This window comes from Empidonax traillii, unplaced genomic scaffold (genome assembly GCF_003031625.1).
Source record: "Empidonax traillii isolate 1590-97213 ecotype Southwest subspecies unplaced genomic scaffold, ASM303162v1 scaffold40:size2234952, whole genome shotgun sequence".
Taxonomy (NCBI): Eukaryota; Metazoa; Chordata; class Aves; order Passeriformes; family Tyrannidae; genus Empidonax; species Empidonax traillii.
This window is the reverse complement of record NW_020955233.1, coordinates 1,733,405-1,745,310: the sequence shown is the minus strand read 5'-3', so window position 1 is coordinate 1,745,310 and position 11,906 is coordinate 1,733,405. Positions and strand designations below refer to the sequence as shown.

The 11,906-nt window shown below is 50.7% G+C and overlaps 1 protein-coding gene across 3 annotated transcripts in view; it reads left to right on the top strand.

The window, feature by feature from the left end:
- Window positions 1-183: 183 nt before the first annotated feature.
- Window positions 184-11,906, top strand: part of STAG1 (stromal antigen 1) — a 148,899-nt gene continuing 137,176 nt past the window's right edge. Inside the window, exon 1 of one of the 3 annotated variants that reach the window (XM_027878329.1) lies at window positions 184-204. The gene's annotated coding sequence lies outside the window, so the exon portion shown is untranslated. Of the gene's footprint in view, window positions 205-1,134; window positions 1,906-11,906 lie in introns of those variants that run through there. The other 2 variants (XM_027878328.1, XM_027878330.1) reach the window with 2 other exon arrangements.

Sequence of the window (11,906 nt, the reverse complement as noted above, 5' to 3'; positions counted from 1 at the left end):
CCGGCGCGCGGGGCGGCTGCGCCGAGCGGGTCGGAAATGCCGCCAGGTGGCGGTTTAGGATCGCGGCCCCGCTGAGCCCAACGGGCCCCGCCAGCGCCGCCGCCCCGGCCCGGCCCCGGCCCGCGCCCGCCGGACCCTGCCGCCAGCGCCGCTCCCGCCGCGCTCCCGGGCCGCTCCCGGGGCGCCGCCGACGCGCGGCCTGAGGTGAGCGCGGCGTGCGGGGAGGGAGCGCGCGGGAGGCGCCGATCCAAGATGGAGGCGCGAGGGGCGGGGGCAGCGGGGCCGGGGCCGCTCTCGCTCGCTCGGTCTCCGCGGCGGCCGGGCCGGGAGCGGGCGCTGCCCGTGCGAGGAGAGAGGAGAAGGGGAGGGGAGGGAAGAGGAGGCGGCGCGGGGCGGGGCGGCTCCTGCCGGAGCAACGGGTCCCCCGGGCGCGGCGCTCTTCGCCGCCATCTCATTGTCCCCGCCGGGGCTGCCGGGGGCGCGGGGCCGGGCCGGCCCGGGCGGCCTCCCCCGCCGCCGGGCCTGCGCCCTGCGCCGGGCCGCGCCGGGCCCGCGGGGGCGGCGGGGGATGCTCGGGCGGAGCGGGGGAGGCGCTTCCGCCGCACGGGGCTCGGTGGTGGCGGCCCCGGCCCCGGCCGGCCCCGGGCGGCGGCGGAGGAGGAGGAGGGAAAGTTGCGGGAGCCGGGGGGCGGCCCCGGCCCGCCCTGGCACGGCACGGCACGGCCCGCCAGCGGGACCCGACCCGCAGGAGCGCCCGGGCCGCCCCAGCCCTGGCCGGGCTCCAGGGGGACAGGCCGGGCAGCCCCGGGCCGGGCACCCCCCGCTCCTGTTGCTCATCCCATTACCGGAGCGGCGGCCCCGCGCTCGCCCGGCCCGCCCGGCGCTCAGACGGGTCACGCAGTCCCGGGGCTGTCCCGGGCTCGGCGGGCGGGAACAGCGGCTGAGCCTGGCGGCTGCGGGGAGGCTGCGCCGGCCCGGCGTGCCGGGGGAAGCGGGCCGGGACCGTGCCCCCGGAGCAGCCGGGTGCAGGCAGTGCCCCCTGACCGGGGCTGGCAGGGCAGAGGCAGGATGGCAGGCTGGGCTCCCAAGCTGCTGAACGCACAGCAGAGGACACGGTGCCGGGCCCGTGCTGGGAGTGTTGGGCAGCCACGCTCGGCTTCCCCGTGCTCCTGGGACGGAAAAGGCAGCGGGAGCACTGCTTGGGACCAAGAGGGACTTGGGAGAACGAGGATAGTAGTAGTATCCATAGAGCAGCTTAAAGGGATGTGACTGCCAATATCAGAGTCAGAAAACTTAGTTTCTGTTAAGACAGCGTGAGTTTAATTAAACTAAATTGAGCTGCTTTGTAAGTATAGATTATTGCGGTTATGTTCCACACAATTCTCAGCTGCGCAGAGTTAGTCTAGTGATGGCATCTATTAAGTTGTTGAGGAACAAAAAACCTTCTTCAGGTCACACCACTGACACAACTGCTCTTGAATTGGGTACTGTGTTTGGGGGGATGGGTGACATTAATGCCTGGGTTCAGGCTTCTGAAGACTTGCTCAACTGCTCCATTATTACACTGGCGATAGGGGTGGTGTGGGAGAAGGGCTAGTCCAGATCCTCTGGACCCAGAGTAGTTTTGCCTTTCTGGTGAGATGGCAAGGACATTTGATGAGTGTTTCTACATCACAGTCCATCTATCCATGAGGAAATCACAGGGCCACAAGGCAAAGGTTGTCTGTGGAAAGGTGTTCTGACCATGTGAAGAAGTTATTACTTTTACAGAATTAAAAGCCAAGTTATTCTTTCTTTCTGACTCAACCGTGATGACTTTTTGATGGAAAGCCTGAGAAAGTACACGTGGTGGGTGCAGAGGGTTTGGAGATGACAAGCCAACCCGTGATGCAGCAGGATTTCCTGGTGAGCAGAGGGGCTGGCAGTAGGACTGTGATTATTCTGAGAGGGTGTAATTTTTACTGGCTGCTCACCAGAGTGTGTTCAGTTGAAATTCTGGGTTGCTGCTTGTCATGGGCACACTGTGGTTGTGCAGCAGTGGGGGCGGGTAGTGACAGCAGTGCCTTTGCAGAGCTAATGAGGTTTGGAGGTTCAGAGTGCCGGGTCCCCACCCGTGTGTTCAGAGCCCACGGGCTGGGGTGGTTCCTGGTGTTTTAAAAATGGGCTGAAGTTGATGAGTTCACTGAGAGAGGCAGCATTTGTGGCCAAATGCCCCCATACAATGCACTGGTCAGAAGGTGTGAGGGCAGCTGAAACCCTGGTACTGGAGCTTTGCTCTGGGGCCTCTGAGCTTCTCAGCTCTTGTCCCTGTCCGAAACCTTCCCTTGTGTTGTGCAGACTTGTGACTTCTGCAACTTCAGTCACCTTCTGGTAGCTGAGAAGGTTTGTGAACGTTAAATAGGTGGATGCGCTGACCAAATGAGTTCCTTGGGATAGTCAGAAACTCAACAAGTGAATATTTGTTGAGTTGAAAGAAGAACACATACCCCAAGTTTGTATTGGTGACTTTGGATTCTCTCCTTTCTTTCCCTCTGTTGCAAAGGCTTGCCCTGATATAAGGTGGATAAATATTGGTAATTTAAACACCGTTTTAGTAGGCTAATGAACTCTAGAAGTGTAAGGATGCAATGGGGCTGAAATGCTAAATTGTGATGGCTTTCTAAGAAAAATCCTTTTACTGGGATAAGGACTTGCTTTTATTGTAACACTGGTGATCTGTTTTCTGGTAACATGTACAATAGACTTGCCCACCCTGCTGAAAATTCCAAAGTGCCAGTGCTGTAGTGAACACAAGACACACTGAGAGCAGCAAACTGAAGTGGTTTGGGAATATTAAAGCCGAACTTTGGACTCGGCACTGCTGGGTGAGACCTGGCTTTGCCTGCTGGGGCTTGGAGCCAGACCCAGAAGGCGATGCTGGCTCATGTGCCAAGATAAGGAGGTGCTTTGTCTAAATCTGGTGTACTGGCTTCAGGACTTAAAACGCCAACCAACATCTGCAAGATGTTTCCTGCTTTATTTAAAGTTTGGGGGATTCACTGGAGTCACTCATTTATCCTGTGGAGCTCTGAAGCTCCCGTTGCAGATTGCCATCTCTCCCCTGCTGTGCCACTGTGTCTGCTCCTTTGGCTAAAGATAGAAGGGAGCAGAGTTGCTTTTCTTTCTTTTCCAAGAAAGAAATCCTACAAAGTTGGAGTTCACCAGCAGATAATGGTTTTGCTGTTTCTAGCAGGCCTTCTAGGGATATGCAGTATTTTGCTTTTCCACACTGGTGTAACTTTGTTGGTTTGGGTGTTCAGGATGTGATCAGAACACAGTGACATATTCCTTTATTGCCTTAGAAAGAAAGTGGTTTAGAGAGCATTATCATCACCCTCTGTTCAACTTTTCAGTCTGCAAACATGCTTCCAAAAACAAGTGTTGTTTCGTGAAGGTTCACTCTAATATTTTTAAAGACAAATCCCACTTTCAGCTGGCTAAAAGAGCTGAAGGGAAGGAGCTGCAGGGGGAATCTTCTCCTTAGTGGTGATTTTGTGGCCACTGGCCAATTTCTGCCATGCCCTGTTGACAGTCTGAGTGTAGGCAATGATTTCACCCCGTGGCAGGTTGTGAGTCCCTCGAGGGACAGTGCCCAGGAACCCAGAGGAACTGTGCTCCTGGGCTTGGGCAGCTCTGCAGCATCTCCATGGGCATGTTGGGATTTTGGAAAATGCTGTTTAATGGTAACAGTGCACTGGAGATGGCAGGAGGCCGTTGGACAGTAGATTCATCAGGGCCAAACAGTGTCATGTGTGTCCTGCTTAGGACTGTAGGGACAACATAAACTTGATAAATTTGGTAACTCTGCTTGAATTTGCAGGAGGTTGGATTCTTAAGCCTGTCCTGCCTCAGCTGAAGGGCAGGTTGTTTCAGGTGGTTCCCAAAAGTAATGTTTTACTGCAAAGCAGCATGAGGCAACACCCAGCCAACTGTGTTCCTTGCTGTGCAGGGTTTCAGCAGCAGATACATTATTTATTCTATAAATAAATCTAATGAGTCTGTATTCTGTAACTCTCCATATAGCAGGCTTGTATTCTGTTGGCAGGTTAGCTGAGTGAAAACAGTGTTGACAGATTGTTCAGCTCATAGAAAAAGATACTTCTTTGTAGAGTTACATAGGGATTGTCCTGTGTGTCAGAAATGTTTCTAAATAAATATTTTTCTCCAATAAAATAATAAAAATCAAAACAATTCATCTTGGATTCATTTTTTATATACTAGGGCATAGCATGTGGTGTGTTTTTTTGAAACAAATAACAAGCTGTCTGTTTGCTCTTCCCCACATGAGGGTTTCCCTCTCTCCTTTTAGGGTTAGAATCCCCAAGGACCAGGAAGATGTTTGTGTTTATAAGTGGCAAGTGAAACTTCATTAGGAAATGGGTAATGAATTCCGTCTTAAATGAATGATAAATGTGCCAGTTTTGTGTTGTTAATTCCTAGGGCTGTTCATTAGGACCACACGAGCTTGTTGCTGCCAGTGGGATTGCACAAGATGGTTGAGCTGCTCTGCCACAGCTGAGAAAGGGGTCAGTCTGTGCCTCCAGAGCTGCACAGCTCTCCCCTTCCTTTGTGCTCACTGTCCCTTCCCTCCCTGGCAAACCCATCTGCTTGGGAGGGGCATTTTTCTGCCCACTGACTGACCCGAGTCAGGCCATCAGGGTAAGGAGTTGCTAGACGTGATGCAAGGTCAGTGGCAGGAGTATTTTTGGGGAAAACTGGTGCTGCAGGGGGAGGTTCAGAGCCCTCAGTGGTGTGTGCTGCTCTGGGTGTCAGTGTGGAGCCCAGCACTGGGTGTAAACCTGGGGGACTCCTCACCTTTCCTGACCTCCCTTTGCCAGCCCTGCTGCCTGTAGCCCGTGTTTGTTCTTCCCACCTTTGCAGGTGCTCCTCTCTGCCTTCCCGTGAGGAGCTGGCTGTCATCAGCGAGCCGTTGGCGTTCTCCGTGTCCCAAGGTGCCAGCCTGGCCTCCAGCGGGTATTCCCAGTGTCCCAGAGAGGCTTGGGCTGCAAAGTGCCTCAGAGCTTGTCTCCTGCTCCTGGGCAGGGACACCTTCTGCTAGGCCAGGTTGCTCCAAGCCCTGTGTTCCTGTAGGACTTCCCTGGTGGCCTTGCTCCGTTGTCAAAGATGGCATCTGGTTTGCTCTCTTGTTTCCTCTGTCCTTACCCTGTTGTTGCCACGGCAGCTTCATTTCTTCAGGAGCCTTCTGTGAAGAATCAGGTTGAGTGTCCCTTGGGAATTGGAGCAGGTTTTGTTCACGGGTGTGTGCAGGAGGGAGAGCTCTGAGGACTCCTGTGGGTTTGTGGAATGTGCCTTTCCTGTGCAGAAGGGAGGTTGATTTCCCTGTCTAAATGCCATTGTTTATTTAGCTGGCTACGGATCTGTTTTCTAAAATAGTTTTAACTAAGTTAGGCTCACTAGGCTGTAACATCTCAGTGTTGGGTGAGGGAGTAAATCCAGCTCTCAATTGCGCTACGAGTAAGCACTGCTTCAAGCGGTAGAATTTTTTTTGAAGGCTGTTTTCTTCTGATTCACTGATGTGGCTTCTTTGGTGCCCGATAGTTTTGTTTTTTCCTGTAGTCTTACTTTATTAGGACACTGCTTGTGGGAGAGGAATTAAACATCTCTTTTCTAAGAAATTAATATTTTAAAAATGTAGAGGAGCTTACATATTTTGGGATCTCTGTTTTCCTGTGTTTGGTGGAAATTGATCCATAGACTGATTATTATTGATGGTGGAATTGGAGGGAAGAACAGGGAAGGATGTGCACACAGAACACAGGCCTGTTTCTGTTGGATACTGGGCATGAAAGAACCCAAACAAAACAACAGGGTTGCAGCAATACTGTAAAACAAATAACAAGAGTCCAGGGAGTGCAGATGAGCCCTGCAGAGCTCCCCCAGCATGCAGAGCTGAGGTGAGAGGAGCTGCCTTCCCTCGGCTACTCCCAGACTGTGCTCAGCCGTGAGGAGCCCTGTCCCTGCTGTCCACCGTGCCCTGGGAAGGGCAGTGGGAGGGAAGGAGAGCTCAGGTGGTCAGGGAAGTTCCCCAGCCTCGGAAGGGGATTCTCAGAAACACTGCTCTGACTTGGGCTGCTCTGCCCTCGGAGTTACAGAGCAGGGCTGGTTTGTTCTGGTTTGATCTTCATCTCCTTTCTGTTCCACGCTCCCGGTGTTTTCCTTAAGCTCCTTGAGGCTTTTCCTATTTTAGCAGCAGTTGATTGTTGTGCTTGTATTTGCAGAAATCACCCCTCTAGAAAGAGTCAGTGTAGCTGTTCAAAGGAAATGGCATCATTTCTGTGGGTTTGTGCATCTCTTTTGCCTTCCCCAGTCACGAGTGATTTTTTTTTTTTAATATCTTTTGTCTCTGTAAGCTCCATTTGGAGCATTTTTCTCTGCCAAAGTGGTAAGAAGGAGCTGGAATGTAGTTCCTGTTTCAAAATGTTTTAGGGAAGTTCTGAATACTGATTATTGTGGTGGTGTACAAGATGCTGGACACGTTCAGAACTGGAGGCGAAGAGACATGTGCAGTATTGTACTGTTTGATTGAAAATGGCCAGGCTGGATTATGGCAGCACTGTGCACTCACTGAGGTGGAGGAGAGGGTGGCGGGTTGGAAGACAGAACTTGTGGTTGAGTCCTTTCAAATATCCCCAGCACTGGAGTGCAACATGGAACAGGAGGAGGGAGCCTGTCCTGCACAGTCTGTGCCCTGGCTGGAGGTTTCCTCACTTTCAAACAAGTGGGAGAACACAGGCAATGCCAAATTTCGGGTGTGACCCACTGGCACTGTGAGAAAAGGAATTGAAGTGAAATGCCCCAGTCATTGCTTTTTTCTGGCTGTGTTTCAATACTGAACTGTTACAGTTTTCTCCCCCAAAGAAACCAGAGAAGCTGCTTGTGCTGCTAAGTGAAGGAAAGCCTTTACACACTTGTGTTGCTGTTGGTGTAACTGTAGAGCACCAGGTCATGGACTGAGAGCGCTGCTAAGGGGTTTGTGTAAATCCTGTTGCCTGAGGTGGCTGATAAATTGGGAATCTCTTGGCTTTGAGGTCAGTGTTGGTGAATGCCTTGGCCATCAGAGCTGGTAGGACAAGCTTTTCCCACTGGTATGCCTTGCTTTCGTGATTCTCACTGCTGGTGGTTGATTCAGAGTCCTGTTGGAAAGCTGAGAAGGAAAAAACAAGGGCATTAGTGAGGAATAGGAGTCAAAGGGAATGAAGTGTCACATTTGGGAGCAGGGAGAGGAGTTGTCAGTTGTATCTGCCATTATTTCCTGGACCAAGGGGTTGTTACAAAACTTCTAAGATGGAAAGGGTATCCTTTTGTAAACTTTCAGAACGTTTTCTTGGCGGTTTCTGCCAGGCCTTTTGCAGGAGAGTGTCATTGCTCAGCATCATCCAGAGCATTTGAGCAGAACCTGGAGGCCCTGCAGTGCCAGGAGGTACCACCAGCACTGTCTGGAGTGAGTTCTGAGGAGCTGGCAGGGTGGAACAGTTGTCACTGAAGAGCATGGGATGTACAAAAACATTGACTTGCAGCTCTGTAGGAGAAGTAAATTCCCGGGAAGCTCCCTTTGCACCAACTGAGGGGTTGAGGGGGAGAGAAGCAGGCTGTTCCTGTCCTGAGCTGGGGGAGGGAGTGTCGTGCAATGGAGCTCCATCTCCTGCAGCCCCCCTGAAGTAGCCTGTTTTACGTGGATGTCAGAAGAAGGGGTCCTGTTTTAGCTCTGGCCAAGCTGTTGGTAATGCCAGGTTCTCAGAGAAGGTTCCAAAGCAGCAGAGTGGCTCAGGTTACTGAGAACAGGCCCTGCTCTTCCTGCCCTGACGTCACTGGCAGAGTTCCTGCAGCGGAGGCTGGAGCCGAGCAGACAAAAAGCTCTGGGGAAGAAAGGGAAGAACATGTTGGTAGAAGGTTAGAAATTATCTGAATATCATCTTACATTCACCAGGCTTGCCTTTTAATAGCCAACAAAGAGCAGAACCTTAAGACCCAGGCCAACCTCGTTTGTGTTATTTTTACTTTGCTGGCAGTTCAGGCACTTTGGGACTTGGTTGCTGGGGATTTTTTTGAATCCTCAGGGGGAACTTTGGTTTTTACGTTGTTGTAGATGGCTGGGATGAGCACGCCTGTGGTTGAGATGGGCATTGTTAGGCAGTTACTCCAATCTTGTTCTAAATATCATATGCCTCTGACAGACCAGCCACCCAGACTGGAAATTCCTGTATTAGGCTCTTAGCTGCAGATTGATTATTTTTGTTGTGTTCCAACACAACTTATTCAAAATAATTTTTGAATATGAGGTTAAGAAGGGTTTTTTTTGGCTGTGGTACATACACATTTATTTTTTCCTATGGATTTCAGTGGGAGGCTCCTGCTGAGCTTTCCTGCTTTAGAGTAAAGCCTATAGTTGACCTGTTCTGTGGCTTTAATGAGATTGTTGTTACTAAACTGGTCAAGCTACATGGATTTTATTTTATTTTTTTTTAATAATTGTCTGCAAAATAGTCAGTGGTATCTTGGTTGGGACTACAAGAGCTGCTTTTTGCACGTTTTGCATAAGGAGCAGGTTGTGTTGCCACACTGAGAGTAACATCCAGTGCATCCTTGCAGCGCTGTGGGGAGGGCCTGGGGTCTGACAGCCATCAGGCTGTTACTGTGAGAACACAAGCCACTCCTGAACACCAGACTCCCTGGTTTGAAAGGTTTCAAAACCAGGCTGGGAATTCTTTGTCCGTTGCCATAAAGTTGCTCCACTGGACCCTGTCAGCCACCAGGGTGTCTTTTGTGCCACATCTGTGTTTGCTCCAAACCAGGCAAGTTACTGAGAGCTCACATAAAGAGCAAATGGTTTTGCTAACCTTGCTTAGGAGAGAACATTTATTTTGGATGAAGCCTGCCAGAGGAACTGGAGCAGACACCGGATGGGGAGAGTAGAAAAAGCAGCAGGATACAGCAGCACTTGTGTGCTGGGGCAGTGTCAGATGTGTGAGTGGAGTGTGGAGTGAGAGAGCAATGCGAACTGCTTTGAAGGAGGCCACAGGCTGGCTGCTGGGCTCAGTCACAACTGTCTGTGCTCCCAAGGGCACTGTGGAGGTGAGCAGAAGTGTCCCTGCCCTGAACGTCCCAGTTCCGCTGTGGCCCCTCCCCCGGGGGCCCACGGGTGACTTTGTTGTTGCGTTGGTGTCTGTGCTCTCACTGGTGGAACCCAGTGCCTCTAACACATTTTCCCCACTAATTCTAAACATCCTGACCGTAGGTGATTAAAAAAAAAAACTGAGGCCACCCTGCCCCCTCCAGGTTCTGTTCCTTGCAATCCCTTTTCCTTGCTCTCCAGCTGATAAGAGTTTTCCCGTGTTGCCAGCACACCTTGCTGTGTGTTTTCTTGAGGACTGCTACTCAAAGTGTTAGAGTGGTTAGTAGTTCCACATAATACCTGCTCTGCAGTCTTCTACCCCTGGCTTTCAAGCAGAAACAAGCTATTATTTTGTTCTATAATTGTTTTCTTCTAGGACAGAAGTTTATTTTTGAAAAGTTGCAAAGGCTTTATCACTTACACCTCTCCATCCTCCAACTGGGACGTGCTGTGTTGTGAGAATATAAGCTAGAAAGACTTTTACCACTGACGTTTTATTTAGTGAAAGGACTGGAATTGGGGTGTGTTTAATTATTTTATTTGATTTTTTTTTTTTTTGTGCATTGGTAGAATCTCTAGGGACACAACTCTAGGTCCAAATTCATCTTGCTTTTACAGCCATTAAGGGGTATTAAAACTGTAGTGTTCAGAGACCTCTATCCAGTCTTGTGTTTTACTGCAACAATGGACTTGTACTAGGATGGTTATTTATTTACTTTACTGGCTCTTTCTGGCTTTTCTTTGTTCCTGAAAGAACGCTGAACAAACAAGAGAATGGAGAGAGACCTTTCTCTGTCTTGGGGGAAGATAATTTACAATAGTCTTGACAGATGCTCGTCTAATCTCTTAATTGCTGGAAGTTTCACTGCACTTCCTAAGCAGCTTATTCCAGTGCTATATATTCTGACTGGTTTGTTTTTGATGTTGGTTTTTATTTGGTCATCTTGAGCTACTTCTGACGTACCTGAATGAATGTGAGCTGTCTTTGTGGGGTTTTTTTCCCTCCTCGATCTCTTCTCTAACACAAACTGTGTCTTTGTATCTGAGCTTAAGCCTGATCCCCCAGACTGGGCACCCTGCTTTGCTGCTGCTGATGTAAGTGGTGCTGGCTGGGTTGTTCTCCATGTGTTTGTTGTGACCAGCTCTTCCTCAACCCCCCAGGGCCTGTTGCCCGTGGAGGGCTCTGTGGGTGATCCCAGAGTTCCTTAACCCATGCCTGGATATCTGGAATCACTCCTGGGTTCTGTCCCTGAGAGGCAGGTTCCTCCTTTTCACAGCTGGAGGGATGGAAGGCGGGCTGGGAACCAGCATGGGAAGCAGCTGTCTCTGGTGAACCCAGTGGATGTTTGGCCCAAAGCAGGTTCCCCGCTGTGGTGAGCAGGAGGTGCAGGTGATCAGACAGGAGCTGTGGTTCCCCCTGGCTCTTGTGGAGGAGAATCAGGCCTTTCCTGTTTGATGCTACTGCCTGGTGCAGTTGTCTGCTGTCATTTGATTAGCTGCAGTCTTCAATATTCATGAAGAGTCTGAGGAGGGAGGCTGCCTTGTTTGTTCAGCGTCAAGCTGTTGAAAGCCTACGTGGAGCACCGGTTTCTCCACCTCCTTTGATTTCCAATGCTGCTTTTTTGTTGCTACAAAGTGGTACAAATCTTCACGATGACTTCTGACAATGCAGAAAGGGGATTTGCTTTTTTGTGGTAAAAGTATAATGGCAGCTCGAAGAGAAAAGAAAAAAACTGGGAAAGAAAATTAAAAGATGCTAAAAAGGTGGGAGAGGGATCCATGTAATGTGAACACAGTCTGTGTTTTACAGATGTCCCCTAAAATTTGCCTGGGAAACAGCTGTCTGCCAGCATGGGCATTGTTTGTAGCTTTTGTTTCTTTCATACTGTAGGTATGCTTTTGTACCAAACACGGGTGTCTCGAGCCCCAAAACCAGTCTTCCAGTTTTGACATCATTAGCAACATTTATTTACTACCTGTCTGGATCCTGGATTCCTCATATCCCAGTATGTGTTTCCTCTCAGTTTATAATCTTCAGTGAATAGCTTCAGATGTAGGTCGTGGTTGTTACTCTGCTGTTTCAAGTGCGTGATGGTTTGGAACTTGGATTTCACTCATTTATTTCGAAACTGCCCCTTGCTGTGCTTTACAGGCTGATTTGTCTTGGGAATGTTGGTAGAGGTGGGATGAAGGTTTGGAATTGCAAAGGACCTAGCTTGTGTTTTCTAGGCCTTGCTGAATATTGCTCATTTAGTAGCTTTACCTTGATAAACATACCTGGCCTTTCTATTTTAGTGCATTTTGGTTCTCAAGAGCCTCTGTTCCCTCCACCCTTCCTCTGGGAGCAGTTTGGCTCGTGCCTGGAGCACAAGGTCACCTGCCTGGCAGGCCCAGGGGGTGGTTCCAGGCCTGCAGTGGGGAACAGGAGCTGCCTCCATCTCCCGGGATAAACCAGGGGCAGTGGTGTCTCACTCAGCACTGCCAGGGCTGCCTGCCCCAGCCAGGTCCTCAGCAGCCACTGAGTTTGTGGTGGTTTTGGGAGCACATAGAGTGAGTTGGGCAGTTCTTAGCAGCTGGTTTGTCAGCAGAGGAAGGAGGTTTTGAGCAGTGAAGAAGAGGAGAGGGCAGTGAGCAGCCAGCCCTCCTTCGCTGTCTGAGCTGAGCTGCAGTTCCCCAGCACCGCTGGCTTCTCTCTGCCCTGGGGGTTGTTGGAGGGGGCTGTGGGAGCACAGGG